Source organism: Saccopteryx bilineata, chromosome 5 (assembly GCF_036850765.1).
Source record: "Saccopteryx bilineata isolate mSacBil1 chromosome 5, mSacBil1_pri_phased_curated, whole genome shotgun sequence".
NCBI lineage: Eukaryota > Metazoa > Chordata > Mammalia > Chiroptera > Emballonuridae > Saccopteryx > Saccopteryx bilineata.
The window spans coordinates 64996067-65011896 of record NC_089494.1 but is presented as its reverse complement, the minus strand read 5'-3'; the positions used below and the strand labels follow the sequence as shown (position 1 = coordinate 65011896).

The 15830-nt window shown below is 38.2% G+C and overlaps 1 pseudogene; it reads left to right on the top strand.

Annotated features, from left to right (window-relative positions):
• Positions 1-3725: 3725 nt before the first annotated feature.
• On the top strand, positions 3726-4479 carry LOC136338245 (growth arrest and DNA damage-inducible protein GADD45 beta pseudogene; annotated as a pseudogene).
• The last annotated feature ends 11351 nt before the right edge of the window (positions 4480-15830 follow it).

Genomic DNA, 15830 nt, shown 5'->3' with positions numbered 1-15830 from the left:
CACTCATTTTCCTGGCCACAGAGCTAAGCATGAGACTCAGGAGAGGCCAGATTTATTCTACCTCTGTGACTACATGATTGTCCTAGATTTCTCAAGATTTTTATAACTGGACATAAAAGAAAATACTTTTTTTGAGGTTTAGGGTGGGATTCAAACATAGAATAGAATTATAAAGCTTGTATGCAAATGTAGTCATGATTCTTGATGCATACTTACAGTTAGCCTGAAACAATGGCACCATGTGCAAAAATAAAACACATAAGCAAGATATGGGGTGGGGGGTGAGAGCAATAAAGGACAGAGACAGACTTGGTAGGGTTTGATTCCCTAAACCCCTCATTTCTGCATCACCACCCCCTTTTCAAAATGTCTGCCCTTTTTTGTGGTTTGATATTTTGAACCAATAACTTCTTTTTTGTTTAAGCTCATTTGAGTTAGATTCTCTTAATTGCCACAACAAGAGTCCTGACTAAAGAGAGTCTTTTGGTTATCTAAACTATATAGTTGAGAAGGATTAACATTCAAATTGTACAACAGAGGTACTCTATCAGTCAGGGTCCAATCAGGAAGCAGAAACTATACAGTCATTTGAACAGAAGAAGTTTAATACAAATAATTATTAGCTATAACAGAGGACTTGAGTAATAAAGGACTGCATGGTAAGAAATAAAGAGAACTCCTCTAAGAAATATAGGACTAGCATCTGTAAGGAGCAGCCACTTTCCCTAGGGCTGAGATAGAGTAAGCATAGAAGAGTTCCCTAGTCCCCCTAGGCCGAGAGCCAGACCTTGTTGAAGTGGGTGTGAGGTGTGAGTCACTAAATGGCAGAGAAGTCTCTGTGGTGCTATGTTGGGGGAACTTGCTGGAAATTTACCCTGCTTTTAAAAAATACTGTTAAAAGGGGGGTGTCTTCCTGGATGCATCCCACTACAGATACATCTAAGCGGGGTGCCAAAAGGAGCTGTTAGCTGCTGAGTACTAGTGACCACCATGCACTGCAGAAACACAGTTTTGGAGGAAAGTCATGTATTGCTGGTTGCCAGAGAAGTCATTTGCACACTGGAGTCAGCTGCACGACACAAAGAAACCAGAAAGGAAAACAACTTCTTCCTTCAATGTCTCTCCAGCAACCCTGAGGGAAAAAACTTAACAATTGACAAAGGGCCCAGCTTTATTTTTGCAATGCAGGCAATGAATGGTGAATTTGGAGCTGAGAGTTAGTAGGTTGAGAACTGGCAAAAGTATCCTACTGAAATCTCTGGATGCCTCATACTGTGATGATATCTTTGAAGAACGTAGATGCAAAAATTCTCAACAAAATATTAGCAAACTGGATTCAACAATGCATTTAAATAATAATATAACATGACCAAGTGGGATTTATCCCAAGCATGCAAAGATAGTTCAACATCTGTAAATCAATCAATGATATATCAAATTAACAAAATGAAAAATAAAAATCATATGATCATCTCTCAGTAAGTTATAGAATGTCTACTCACTAGATTGTACACTCAAAACTAATATAACATTGATGTCAACTGTAAATGAAAATTCAAATTATTTAAAAAAATAAAAACTATATGATCATCTCAATAGATGCCGAAAAATTATTTGACAAAATTCAAATCCTTTTATAATAAAAATCTTCAACAAAAAAGATATAGAAGGAACATATTGCAACATAATAAAGGCTGTATATGACAAACTCATAACTAACATCATAAACAATGGTAAAAAGCTAAAAGCTTTTCCTATAAGATCAGGAAGAAGACAAGGATGCCCATTCTCACCATTTCTATTCAACATAGTACTGGAAGTCCTAGCCACAACATTAGATAAGAAAAAGAAATAAGAGGATCCAAATAGGAAAGGAAGAAGTAAAACTCTCTTTATTTGCAGACAGCATGATATCATATATAGAAAACTCTAAAGTTGTCACCAAAAAGCTATTAGAATTAATAAATGAATTCAGTAAAGTAGCAAGATACAAAATTAATATTCAGAAAGTGGTTGCATTTTTATACACCAATAATGAACTATCAGAAAGAGAAATTAAGAAAAATAATTCCATTTACAAATGCATCAAAAAGCAAAAAAAATACTTAGGCATAAATTTAACCAAAGAAGTAAAAGATATTTAAGAAAGAAACTGAAGAATATACAAATAAATGGAAGGATATACCATGCTGTTGAATTGGAAGGATTAATATTATTAAAATGTCCTCATTACCTGAAACAATATACAGATCCAGTGCAATCCCTATTAAAATACCAATATTATTCTCAGAACTAGAAATAATTGTAAAATTTATATAGAACCACAAAAGACACTAAATAGCCACAGTAATCTTGAGAAAGAAGAAAGTGGAAGGTAACATGCTTCCTGACTTCAAACTATATTATAAACCTACAATAATGAAAGCAGTATGGTATTGGAATACAACAGATATATAGATCAATGGGATAGAATAGAGAACCCAGAAACAAATCCTTCCTTACATGGTCAATTAATCTATGATAAAGAAGGCAAGGATATACAATGGGGTAAAGACTGTCTCTTCAATAAATGGTATTGGGAAGACTGGACAGATAAATAAACATGCAAAAAATTGAAATTGGACCACTCTCTTTACCATATACAAAAATAAATTCAAAATGGATTAAAGACTTAAATGTAAGACCTGAAAGCATAAAACTTTTGGAAGAAAATATAGGCAGTTAACTCTTTGATACAACTTTTAGTAATGTTTTTTTGGATATGAATCCTTGGGCAAGGGAAGCAACAACATCAAAATGGGACTACATCAAACTAAAAAGTTTTGTACAGCAAAGAAAACCATCAACAAAACAAGAAGACAACATACTGAATGCGAGAAGATATTCGCAAATGATATATCTGATAAGGGGTTGACATCCAAAAATATAAGAAATTCATATAACTTAACACCCAAACAAAACAAAACAATAATCCAATTTAAAAAATGGGCAGAGGTCCTGAATAGACATTTCTCCAAAGAGGTTATACAGATGGCCAACAGACATAAAATGATGCTCAATATTACTATTTTAAAAAACGCAAATAAAAACCACAATGAGGTATTACTTCACACCTGTCAGAATGGCTATCATAAAAAAAATCAACAAATAGCCCTGGCTGGGTAGCTCAGTTGGGTAGAGTGCAGTTTTGATATACCAAGGTTGTAAATTCAATCTCCAGTTGAGGCACATACAAAAGTTGACCAATCAATGCATAAATAAGTGGAACAAATTGATGTCTCTTTCTCCCCACCCCCAGTTCCTCTTGCTCTAAAATCCATAAATAAATAATTTTTAAAAACTAACAAATAACAAGTGCTGATGAGGATGTGGAGAAAAGGAAACCCTTATACATTGTTGGTAGGACTATTAATTGGTGCAACCAGCATAAAAACAGTATGGAGGTTCTTCAAGAAATTAAAAACAGAGCTGTCGAATGACCCAGCAATTCCACTTCTAGGTATTTATCCAAATAAAATAAAAACACTAAGTTGAGAATATACATGCACTCCCATGTTTATTGTATCCTTACTTATGATAGCCAAGATATGGAAGCAATGTAGGTGTCCATCAGATCCGAAGATAGATGGTTAAAGAAGCTGTGGTATGAACATACAATGAAATATACTCAGCTATAAAAAATTAAAATAAAATCTTAACATTTGCAGATCGCTGAAGCCGAACAGTGGGGCGTTAAATTCGTTGGAACCTGGATTATTCATGCTGAGGACTTCGCACTTTTTTTCCGCCTTTTGAGGGGAGGATTTTGTTGCCTTCCGAGCACTCAGGCTCCGTAGGAAGGATTTGAGCTCTCCGGTCGGAGTTTGCATTTTCTCTCTTGGGACTGTCGTGGGCTGCTTTCCACTGTGGATTATAACTGCAACATGACTCTGGAAGAGCTGGTGGTGTGTGATAACGCGGCACAGAAAATGCAGACGGTGAGCGCCGCAGTGGAGGAACTGCTGGTGGCCGCGCAGCGCCAGGACCGCCTTACCGTGGGGGAGTACGAGTCGGCCAAGCTGATGAATGTGGACCCTGACAGCCTGGTTCTTTGCCTGTTGGCCATTGACGAGGAGGAAGAGGATGACATTGCCCTGCAGATCCACTTCACGCTCATTCAGTCATTTTGCTGTGACAACGACATCAACATTGTACGGGTGTCTGGCATACAACGCCTCGCACAGCTGCTGGGTGAGCCAGTTGATACCCAGGGCACCACCGAGGCCCAAGACCTGCACTGCCTCCTAGTCACGAACCCTCACACAGATACCTGGAAGAGTCACGGCTTGGTGGAGGTAGCCAGTTACTGTGAAGAGAGCCGGGTGAACAACCAGTGGGTCCCCTACATTTCCCTTCAGGAACGCTGAGACACTTCCCAGCATCAGAACCTGTCAAGTTGCTGCCAAAAAAATAAAATAAAATATTTGACGCCCCTCCCCCCCAGAAAAAAAAAATCTTAACATTTGCAACAACATGGATGGACCTATAAGGCATTATGCTAAGTGAAATAAGTCAGATAAAGACAAATAGCATATGATTTCACTAATATGTGGCATCTTAAAAAAATAAAACAGAAATAAATTCATAGATACAAAAGAATAAGTTGATGGTTGTCAAAGGAGAAGGAAGTAGAAGATGGATTTTTTTTTTAAAGTAATACCTGCTATGCAAAAGTTACAGGAATTTGTATATATAAAAAAAAAAAAAGCATGACCAGACGGTGGCGCAGTGGATAGAGCGTCTGACTGGGATGTGGAGGACCCAGATTCGAGACTCCGAGGTCGCCAACTTGAGCGTGGGCTTATCTGGTTTGAGCAAGGCTCACCAGCCTGAGCCCAAGGTTGCTGGCTCGAGCAAGGGGTCACTCGGTCTGCTGTGGTCCCCCCGTCAAGGCACATATGAGAAATCAATCAATCAACAAATGAGGAGCCTCAACAAAGAATTGATGTTTCTCATCTCTCTCCCTTCCTGTCTGTTCCTATCTGTCCCTCTCTCGGACTCTGTCTCTGCCACACACACACAAAAAGAACGACAGAAAAGAAAAGTAAAAACAACAACAACAACAAAAAAAACAGAAAGAAAGAAAAGAAACAAATTTTTTTAAAAAGTTGTGTTACTTGACCTTGAAGAAACATGAAGAGTTCTAAGAGTGTTTCAGGGTAACTCTCCTCAAGCAATTTGTTTATAGCAATTAAAAAAATAAATCCAGGGTCATTCAGTTCACTTTATGGTTGATGTACAAATAAACTGAACATTAAAAGATATTTGCCATAACAGAGCTCACGTTGGATATCCTTTCTCCTGCCATGAAAGGTTGTACAGCTTGTCACAGTCATTTGATAACTCTGTTAAGCTAGAGCTTAGATAAAAAATATTCTCTTTTACAGGCAGAGTGCAGGTTCTGGAGTTGGCCAGCCTGAGTTTGAAGCTTCAGCTGGCTTCTTATCAGCTATGTATGTTTGTGCAGGATACTTAACCATTCCTTTCCCCATTTATTTCATCTATAAACTCATCATAATAATAGTGTCTTCCCCAGTGGCTGCTTTGAGGATTGAGTGAGTTAATATGCTCAATTGCTTAAAACCATTCCATTTTTCATAGTAAGTGGTTGATAAATGGTAGCTATTATTATTAAAATTAGACCCTGGGAAATACAATCACCAGAGGGCTATAAAGGAAGACAAGGTTAAATTATTTGAAAACCCAAACCCTCAATGCTCTAATTCTTGATACTTTTCTCTTCCAAAAGACTTCTAAGTGGGTAAAACAAAGAAAGACTAAAGACTAAGAAAGAGGGGAGTGAGGAGAGAGAAAGAGAGAAATGACAGGTCCCTTCATCAAGTGTCTCCTTACTCTCTGAGTAACCAAATGACCAATTTCTTCTCTATTCTCCCATGCTTCTGTTCAGGCTCTACTTAGCTGAAGAACCCAACACTCTTTGATTTTTATACTGAAGGCCAGGTCAGTGGCAAGAGGAGTCTCTATCATCTTCTGTTGACATTTTCTCAGAGAAGAGAGAAGCTCTGTTATGATTTTACTAGAAAGCCCGGCGGTCATACGAAATGACCACAGTTCTAGATACTATGAATTGTAATTAAAATGATTTGTGCAAAGGTGTCTGCTAATTCAAACTGAATTACCCAGGGCAGGTGGCGAGGACGCCCCTTTGCTTACTGCCCCACGGGGTTTCCCCCTTCTACTTGCTTAATTGCTTAAAGTAGAGTGCAATGAAGGAAACCACTGGCGGTACATTTCTTCAGAGCCACCGCTAGCTCAATAAATAAAGGTGATTTAAATAATAAAATGTTAATTCACATGTCAAAGATCTCTTTGTACACAACATTTCTTGTGTAGATCTTTCCATCATTTTTAAGCTCGCCTTGCAGAGGACCATCAATTATTTTTAATTTTACGTCCATTCTTTCACGAACTCTTGAACAGGCAACATAAAGTTGACCATGTCCAAATGCAGGCTCAGGTAAAAAAATGCCAACACGCTAAAGCGTTTGGCCCTGAGACTTATTGATGGTCATAGCAAATGCAAGTTTTACAGGAAATTGTCTACGTCTCAATTGAAATGGCAACCCTGTTTGAGATGGAGCCAAATCAATTCTTGGAAAGACATGTATTTCACCTTTAGAGGAGCCAGTCGAAGACTTAGCTATTATGACATTATTTTTCAATTGGAGAACCTCTAGTCTTGTACCACTGCAAAGACCCCTTCTGGTGTTAAGATTTCTTAACAGCATAATAATTGCTCCAATCTTTAACCTCAATTTGTGAGGTGGCATGCCAGAAGGCGGGACTATTTGAATGCTGTGGCAACTTCACCCCATTGGCTAGTACAGTTACGCAAGCAACCAATAAGCTATCGGCAACAAACAGACACTTAAGCTGCATATAATAAAGATTACATAGCAGATGATTGACAATGTGAATAGTTATTGTGTCAGTTTAAATTATGCCCTCTATCCTGACCCTAAACAAAAATTTGCAGAAGATTCTCTCTTCAGTTGCTGTGCTTAAAAGGACCCTCCCCATGGGGTTTCTCCTTCTATCCATGGACCCCAAAATGCAGAAAAGGGAACGGGGTGGGGAGGGAGAGAGGGGGAAGAGCCTGGGACAGGAAAGGCCTGTGGCAATGGGGGCAGGGCCCATTCATGGACTTGAAATAGGGAAGAGACTGATTCCAGATGGCAGAACAAAGACCCAAGAATAGAAGTTTGGCTAAACATAAGGTAAAATGATCTAATAGAGTCATTCTAAACAAGATAGGAACCATGCTAGCCTGACCAGGCAGTGGTGCAGTGGATAGAGCATCGGACTGGAATGCGCGGAGGACCCAAGTTCAAAACCCCAAGGTCACCAGTTTGAGCATGGGATCGTAGACGTGACCCCATGGTCACTAGCTTGAGCCCAAAAGTCACTGGCTTGAAGTCCAAGATCACTAGCTTGAAGCCCAAGGTCGCTGGCTTGAGCAAGAGGTCACTTTCTCTGCTGTAGCAACCCCCTTCATCAAGGCGCATAAGAGAAAGCTATTAGTGAACAACTAAGGTGCTGCAACAGAGAATTAATGCTTCTCATTTCTCTCCCTTCCTGTCTGTCTGTCCCTATCTGTCCCTCCCTCTGACTCTGCCTCTATAAAAAAAAAAAAAAAGATAGGGACCATTCTAAGTCCTAAGTAGTCATTTCTCCAAAGAATACATCTTCAGGTGCAAATAATGAGTATTATAGAGCAGATGTCTACATTGGTGGAGAAAATGGATGAGGTTACCCTTAGACTGTCTCTGATTCCATGGCACTTCATGTGACAAGGGCTAGTTGTACTCTGGCAGTCTTACAGAGAGTTACTTGATAATGGTTATTTATTCAAACCAATTCTTCTTTCAGTATTATAACTACCAGACATTGTCAAGATTTTTCATTAATTAATGTTCTTATCAAGCCAGTATAGATTATATTCTGCTTTTACAAGAGAAGAAACTGAGGTTCAGAGAATTTAACTTGCTAGTATTAATTAGAATTCAGTCTCGTCTGTCTTTAAAGGCTATATTCTTAGCCATTTTTCTAAACTATAACATTGATTACAAATGTGTAAGCAAAATTTATACAAAATCAAGCAAACTTTAAAGGTGGTTAAACAGGTTTAGATAGATACTTTTATTCCTAACTATGACATTAACAGCTAGTCCTTAATAAAATCTTGATTTTTTTCTCTTCTACTTTTCAGAAGTATAAAAGCTTTCAGGCCTGAGGCATGCTATGAATAAATCATTCTTTAACATTATAGAGTTTCTTTTGTGTGTGTATACTAATTCTGAATTTTGAATAGTATGACTTCCATGTCTTCAGTGGCATCAATCTTTCTCTGATTTCTCCTTCCCTTGCTTTTTCCTCTTCCGTTTGAACAAAAAAATCATGTTCTTGTAGGGAAGGAAAATATTTCCCTTCTACCCTTCTAGGTTCCATGGCTGGTCTAAGAATTAAATTGGTGTTAAATAGATTAATAGGAAGGGGAAAAACTGTTTTAATTACATCTATGCATGGGAGTTACACAAAGATATGAGACTCAAATGGTAGCCAGAAGATTGAGATTTATACCTTAAGCTAAGGAAAGAGGTTGGGATTTGAAGTTTCTAGGTGGTGGTGGTGGGGAGGCAAATTATGAGAAGGTGAGAGGAGGAAATGCATAGTAAATAAAGGAGGCTTTGTTATCTCTGCTAGTAGCTGTCTTCCTAATCCAAGCACCCTTTTGAATAGAAATTTCCTTTATAAATGTAGAAGTGGGGGAAATTTATACATTATTTTAGGCAGCTCAGGGGGTAGTAAAGAGCTTTTCATGAATCTTCTGGGTCTTGATTGCCTTCAGCTCAAAACAATGCACATGCCAAATGCACATCTCCTCCTTTTTTTTATACCATTGTCCAAAGTCTGTGACTCACCATTTTGTTCCCTTTCAACAGGAAAAAATGTACTCCAGCAACCGAATTACTAATTCACTCATTTAATTTCCACCTTCATCACTTCTCAGTTAGCTTAAGTGACTTCGTTGCTAAACCCTGTAGTTTTACAATCTGCTCTAGCCAACCAGTGTTTTCAAAGAAATTTTTTGCTTAATCAAAACACCTTATATTCTTCTTACCAGTATAGAACCATTTAAAAAGATTTATATCATGATAAAGTTATAGGTATAGGTTGTCTGTACACCTCATTTGATTTATATTTCCAAAAATGATGCTATTAATAGCCCTGATATCAATTGAAACTGATTTTTCTCCTTGAAAGCTATAGAAAGGAGATGAAGCATCTGACTAAGGGCCTAGAGCCAGTGATGAAATGAATGCTAGGAATTCATTAAAATGAAAGAAAGTGCCAAATTGGAATCACCTTAAAAATCACCCAGAGACTCCATTTCTGTTCTTCTACAAATATAGAATAGCAACCTAACACTCTGTAGTCAATAAGCTATATATTTAATGCTAAATAGTGCATTGTTTTAAAAAATACGTATAATCCAAATAATAATTCATCACACACAACTTTAAATTTTATGACAACAACATATAAAGACACTATAAAAGTCTTTTTGATATTCTGCATAATTTCTTCTTTATATTTACTATAGGAAAGCAAAAATTGAAGGAGCATTACACCTTGGGCCAAGGAACTGAAAATAATTTCTAAAGGAAATTTTGGGAAAGCTAGGGAAAGTAACTTTGGGAAATATTTTGGGTGAGTTTTGGATATATGGCTCCAAAAAGTTTGTTTCATTGTCTAACTTCCTACCTAGCTTTATTAAGCAAATTAATGGTGATGGACTGTGCAATAATAAAACTATATACTGCTCTCAAATATTAGGGGATATTTTATTGCTTCATATTCATTTTAAAGTATCCCCTAATTTTTGTGAGCATTATATATTGGGTCTCTCCCACCTCCCCCCCCCCCCCACCCCAGTTCTTAAAACGCTTGGAATTTCCTGAGTGAAAGGAATGTCTTTAGTTATTCTTAAGGAGACTCTTTCAAACTTATTAGAATTTATGCTAATGATATGACTCAGAATGAGACCCTTAGGTAGTTTCAGGATGGGGACTGGTCACCAGAAAGACCAAACAAGTGATTAAAGTATTGGAACTTTCGCCTGAATGGGCAGTGGTGCAGTGAATAGAACGTAGGACTAGGATGCGGAGGACCCGGGTTCAAGACCCCAAGGTTGCCAGATTGAGCGCGGGCTCATCTGGTTTGAGCAAAGCTCACCAGCTTGGACCCAAGGTCACTGGCTTGAGCAAGGGGTTACTCGGTCTGCTGAAGGCCCACTGTCAAGACACATATGAGAAGCAATCAATGAACAACTAAGGTGTCACAACGAAAAACTGATGATTAATGCTTCTCATCTCTCTCCATTTCTGTCTGTCTGTCCCTATCTATCCCTCTCTCTGACTCTCTCTCTGTCTCTGTAAAAAAAAAAAAAGTGTTGGAACTTTCAGCACCCTCCCTCAAGAAAGAAAGAGGGACTGGAAATTGAGTTCAATCACCAGTGGTCAATTATTTAATCATTCATGCCTATGTAATGAAACTTCAATAAAAACTCTTGAACAATAACATTCAGGAAGCTGCTGGGTTGGTAACACTGATGTGCTGAGAAGGTGGTGTACCCAGCAAGGGCAGAGCAGCTCTGCACCAACCTTGCCCACACCTCCGATATCTTTTCCTATGCATCACTTGTATTTGGCTGTTCCTGAGTTGTATCCTTTATAATGTTAAAAATTATTGTGGAGCCTGACCAGGTGGTGGCGCAGTGGATAGAGCATCGGACTGGGATGCAGAGGACCCTGGTTCGAGACCCCGAGGTCGCCAGATTGAGCACAGGCTCATCTGGTTTGAGCCAAAGCCTACCAGCTTGAACCCAAGGTTGCTGGGTCCAACAAGGGGTTACTCGGTCTGCTGAAGGTCTGCGGTCAAGGCACATATGAGAAAGCAATCAATGAACAACTAAGGTGTTGCAACGCAAAATGAAAAACTAATGATTGATGCTTCTCATCTCTCTCCGTTCCTGTCTGTCCCTGTCTATCCCTCTTGTCTGACTCACTCTCTGGCTCTGTAAAAAAATACATAAATAAAAAAATTATTGTGGAAAAGAAACAAACATTTCTCTAACCTCAAGGTTCTTTCTGGTTGGTCTACTAATCAAATAGACATGAGTCAGATTAGCAAGAGAAAATAAACAAATTTAATACATACCCATGTATGGGAACCCTGTGTACAGAGAGAGCCAGAGACCCCACATGCACAAGAGGTTCAGAGACAGAAAGTGAGCATGGCTGTATAAGACATCCTGAGCTAGGGATAAGGGAAGGTGTCCTGGGACCTTCAAAAGGTCATTGCAGGATGATAAGAAGAGTAGACCTTTAATAAGTAGAAATTTGGCTTACCCTATACATAGGTCTGTGGAAGAAAGGGGCCAAATACTAAACCTGACAAGCTCAGGGGAGGCCGGCTTGGCAGGCCTTACAAACTCAGAGACCCAAAGGAACCACATAGTGTGGTCTGAAATGAAAATGTTCTAGCTAAAAGCAGTTCATGAAAGGTAGTCCTGTCATAGGCTGGTATGTTCCTTGATAAAAGTTCATCTTTACCTTAGCTGAGCCTGTCTATTGTCCTTTTGCATCTATGATAACCTGCATTTGGAATGTCAGGGTAATTTCCTTTTTCCAGACCCCTCAGGGCACAATCTCTGAGAGCAGAGACCACAGAACCCCTCCTTGTTACCGTGTTGCCCAAACACCATTCCTGTGCTGTGAATATTATTAACTATCCTGCACTCACCAATGCAGAAGTATGTGTCTCCCAAGTTTATCTTTTGTCTAAGTCTAAGCTCAGAGATTTTCCCACTTTGCTTCCCCCCCACCTAATCTACCACCAAGTGACTTTATGTAACTTCCCTTGTGTTTCCTTCTTTGATTCTAATGTATAAAATAAGCAGTAATACTTCCATTCTCTGGAGGATTGCCTCAATCTATTGAGATTTTGCTTCCTGGCAACTGTCTTCAGTTTGGCTTGAATACACTAATAAAAATTCTCTACAGGTTTGGACATTTCTTATGTTGACAGGTCATCAGAAGTTATCTCTGATAATCTCGTACAGGCCAGGCCTCTAATTCAAATTCTTCCACGTAGTTAAATTGGAGGAGGGGAGAGGTTCTCTTAAGGCATATTTTGGGATGACTCATTTGGAACCCCCACATGATTAAAGAAGACAATTAAGGTGATACAAACTTCATGTAATACTTCATGAAATGAGCAGTTTGTCTCCATGGATCTAGAGAACTACAAAACTGGGGGAGAAGGAGGCAGGAAACTATTATAGGATTAAAAAATAAGGAACAAAGAAGAGAAAAATAGAAAACAAATAAGGACCAAGTGAGTAAGTATAGAGCTTAGAGTTGGCTTGGCATTTGGTGATTGGCTGACTGAATATATTGTGTTTCAGGTCAAGTGGAGCATTTACCGAGACAAGAAAGTTATATAAGTTTCAGTTTGCTGATGTGGCACCCCAGGCAGGAGTGGGACCATATCGGGCCTACAAATTTTCAACCACAGTAAATTGGTAAATGTAAGTAAAGCACTTTTCTAAGTTCTATGAATTGTTCTAGCAAATTATCAAACCTGAGGAAGGTTATGGAAACCCTGAATTTGTAGCTGAGGAATAGAATGAAAAAATAAGATGGAGTCACCATTATCAAGCAGCTAAATTGCTAAAATCAAGTCGGTGAAGCCAGAGGAAACAATTCTATCCTTGTTTTAACCAATGTGGGAACTTAAACTTTTTAAATTTTCTAGTCCTGAGTCAATGCCTGGATGTATGTGAAACCTTCCAATAACCCTCTGATTACTTCTGAAGGACTAAGAAAAGAATGTTCACATACCCAGGCCATCAGACATCGATTATTCAGATCCCAGACATCCAGAATGTAGACCACTTGTCATCTAGAGGATTACCATCTTGGACCAATCCAGAGGCTCACAATGCAGGACCGATTCTTATCAAGAATGCACTTTTTACCATAAGAAACCTCAGCTTTTCTTTCTTTGTCAAAACACCCTGAGTATTGCCTATTTGTGTTTCCTGTTTACAAACCTCAGACCCTTGAATACATTTTTATCATTTATTTCTAGCAAAGCATCCAGATTCTGAGTTTGTTCAATACAGCCAAGATGAACAAAAGTGCAGGTTGCCTGGGGACCTGAAACTTGCAAATGGCATCTGAAGTGGGCATGCTCTTGCAGGACTGAGCTCTAAACCCGTGGGGTCTGCACTAACTCCGGGTTGTTAGTATCAAAATGGAATTGTAGGACACTCAGCTGGTGTGGGAAAATTGGAGAATTGGTTTTGGAACAATGTACTTGTAGTTGGAAACAAACTATTGATACACATTTGCTGTCAGAAAACAACCAACATGGACTAAATGTTTTTGTCTCCCCACAAATTCATATGTTGAAATTATAACCTGCAATGTGATGATATTAGGAGTGGGAATTTTAGAAGGTAATTAATTAGGTCATGAGGGTGTTGCCTTCATGAATGGCATTAGTGCCCCTAAAGAGAATGAAGGGACCAGAGCTTCCCGTTTTTACCATATGAAAATATACAAGAAGTCAGCAGTCTGTGACCTGGAAAAGTGTCCTCACCAGAACCCACTTATTCTGGCACTTTGATCTCTACTCAAGCCTCCAGATTGTGAGAAATAAATTTCTGTTGTTTATAAACCACCCAGTCTATGGTACTTTATTATAACACTGATTAAGACAAGATACATTTCCCCCTAATTGGTCAGTTAATTCCATATTATATTGCACTTGTCAACATTATGCTGAACTGCTTGTTTCTTTGTCTGATCTACTAGACCTGTAAGCACTTTTGAAGATTGAGATGGCCCTTAATGCATCTGTATTCCAAAGGCTGCCACTCTAGGTTTTGGAATGAAGCTTACAATTTGGGAAGGGAAGGATTCTTTAAAAAAATACAAAATTAGATATGAAGAAATCACAACACTCTACAAACATAAAAAGTTGATAAGTACCATAAAAATTTATAAAAATGAAATATTTTTATTTATTAACTGCCTGATGTATCTTCATAATATAGGGTGAAGCAAAAAACCTGGGTTTTAAAGAGCATTTTATGAATTTGACTCCACAGGCAAGAGAAGTGAAGGCAAAAATTAATGAATGGGACTACATCAGACTAAGAAGTTTTTGCTCAGCAAGAGAAACTGATAACAAAATAAACAGAAAGCCAACTAAATGGGAAATGATATTTTCAAACAACAGCTCAGATAAGGGCCTAATATCCAAAATATACAAAGAACTCATAAAACTCAACAACAAACAAACAAACAATCCCATAAAAAAATGGGAAGAGGATATGAACAGACACTTCTCCCAGGAAGAAATACAAATGGCCAACAGATATATGAAAAGATGCTCATCTTCTTTAGCTATTAGAGAAATGCAAATCAAAACGGCAATGAGATACCACCTCACACCTGTTCGATTAGCTATTATTAGCAAGACAGGTAATAGCAAATGTTGGAGAGGCTGTGGAGAAAAAGGAACCCTCATCCACTGTTGGTGGGAATGTAAAGTAGTACAACCATTATGGAAGAAAGTATGGTGGTTCCTCAAAAAACTGAAAATAGAACTACCTTATGACCCAGCAATCCCTCTACTGGGTATATACCCCAAAAACTCAGAAACATTGATACGTAAAGACACATGCAGCCCCATGTTTATTGCAGCATTGTTCACAGTGGCCAGGACATGGAAACAACCAAAAAGCCCGTCAATAGATGACTGGATAAAGAAGATGTGGCACATATACACTACGGAATACTACTCAGCCATAGGAAATGATGACATCGGAACATTTACAGCAAAATGGTGGGATCTTGATAACATGATACGAAGCGAAATAAGTAAATCAGAAAAAACCAGGAACTGCATTATTCCATACGTAGGTGGGACATAAAAGTGAAACTGAGAGACATTGATAAGGGTGTGGTGGTTACGGGGGGGGGGGGGAGGGGGGAATGGGAGAGGGAAAGGGGGAGGGGGAGGGGCACAGAGAGAACAAGATAGAGGGTGACGGAGGACAATCTGACTTTGGGTGATGGGTATGCACATGATTGAACGACAAGATACCCTGGACTTGTTATCTTTGAATATATGTATCCTGATTTATTGATGTCACCCCATTAAAAAAATAAAATTATTTAAAAAAAAAAACAAAAAAAAACACACACAAAAAACGTGGTATTAAGAAAGGCATATTAAATAGAAAATGTACAATGTGACCTTGTTTTCATAAACTACTTCATATTACACACAATACTTAATGTATTACATACATAATTGAAAATTAAAGCTTCACAATTATGGAAAAAAATACAAAATTAGATATGAAGAAATCACAACACTCTACAAACATAAAAAGTTGATAAGTACCATAAAAATTTATAAAAATGAAATATTTTTATTTATTAACTGCCTGATGTATCTTCATAATATAGGGTGAAGCAAAAGTAGGTTTACAGTTGTGAGCATACAGTTGTGAACATGTGAAGCACAGAATTTATTCTTGTATTATTATTTATTAATTTTTATATTATATTTCATATGAACAAATGTAAACTTACTTTTGTGCAATCTGTATATTTTTCTACCTTTTTTTTTGAGAGAGACAGACAGACACACAGGAAGGAAGAAAGATGAGAAACATCAACTTGTAGTTG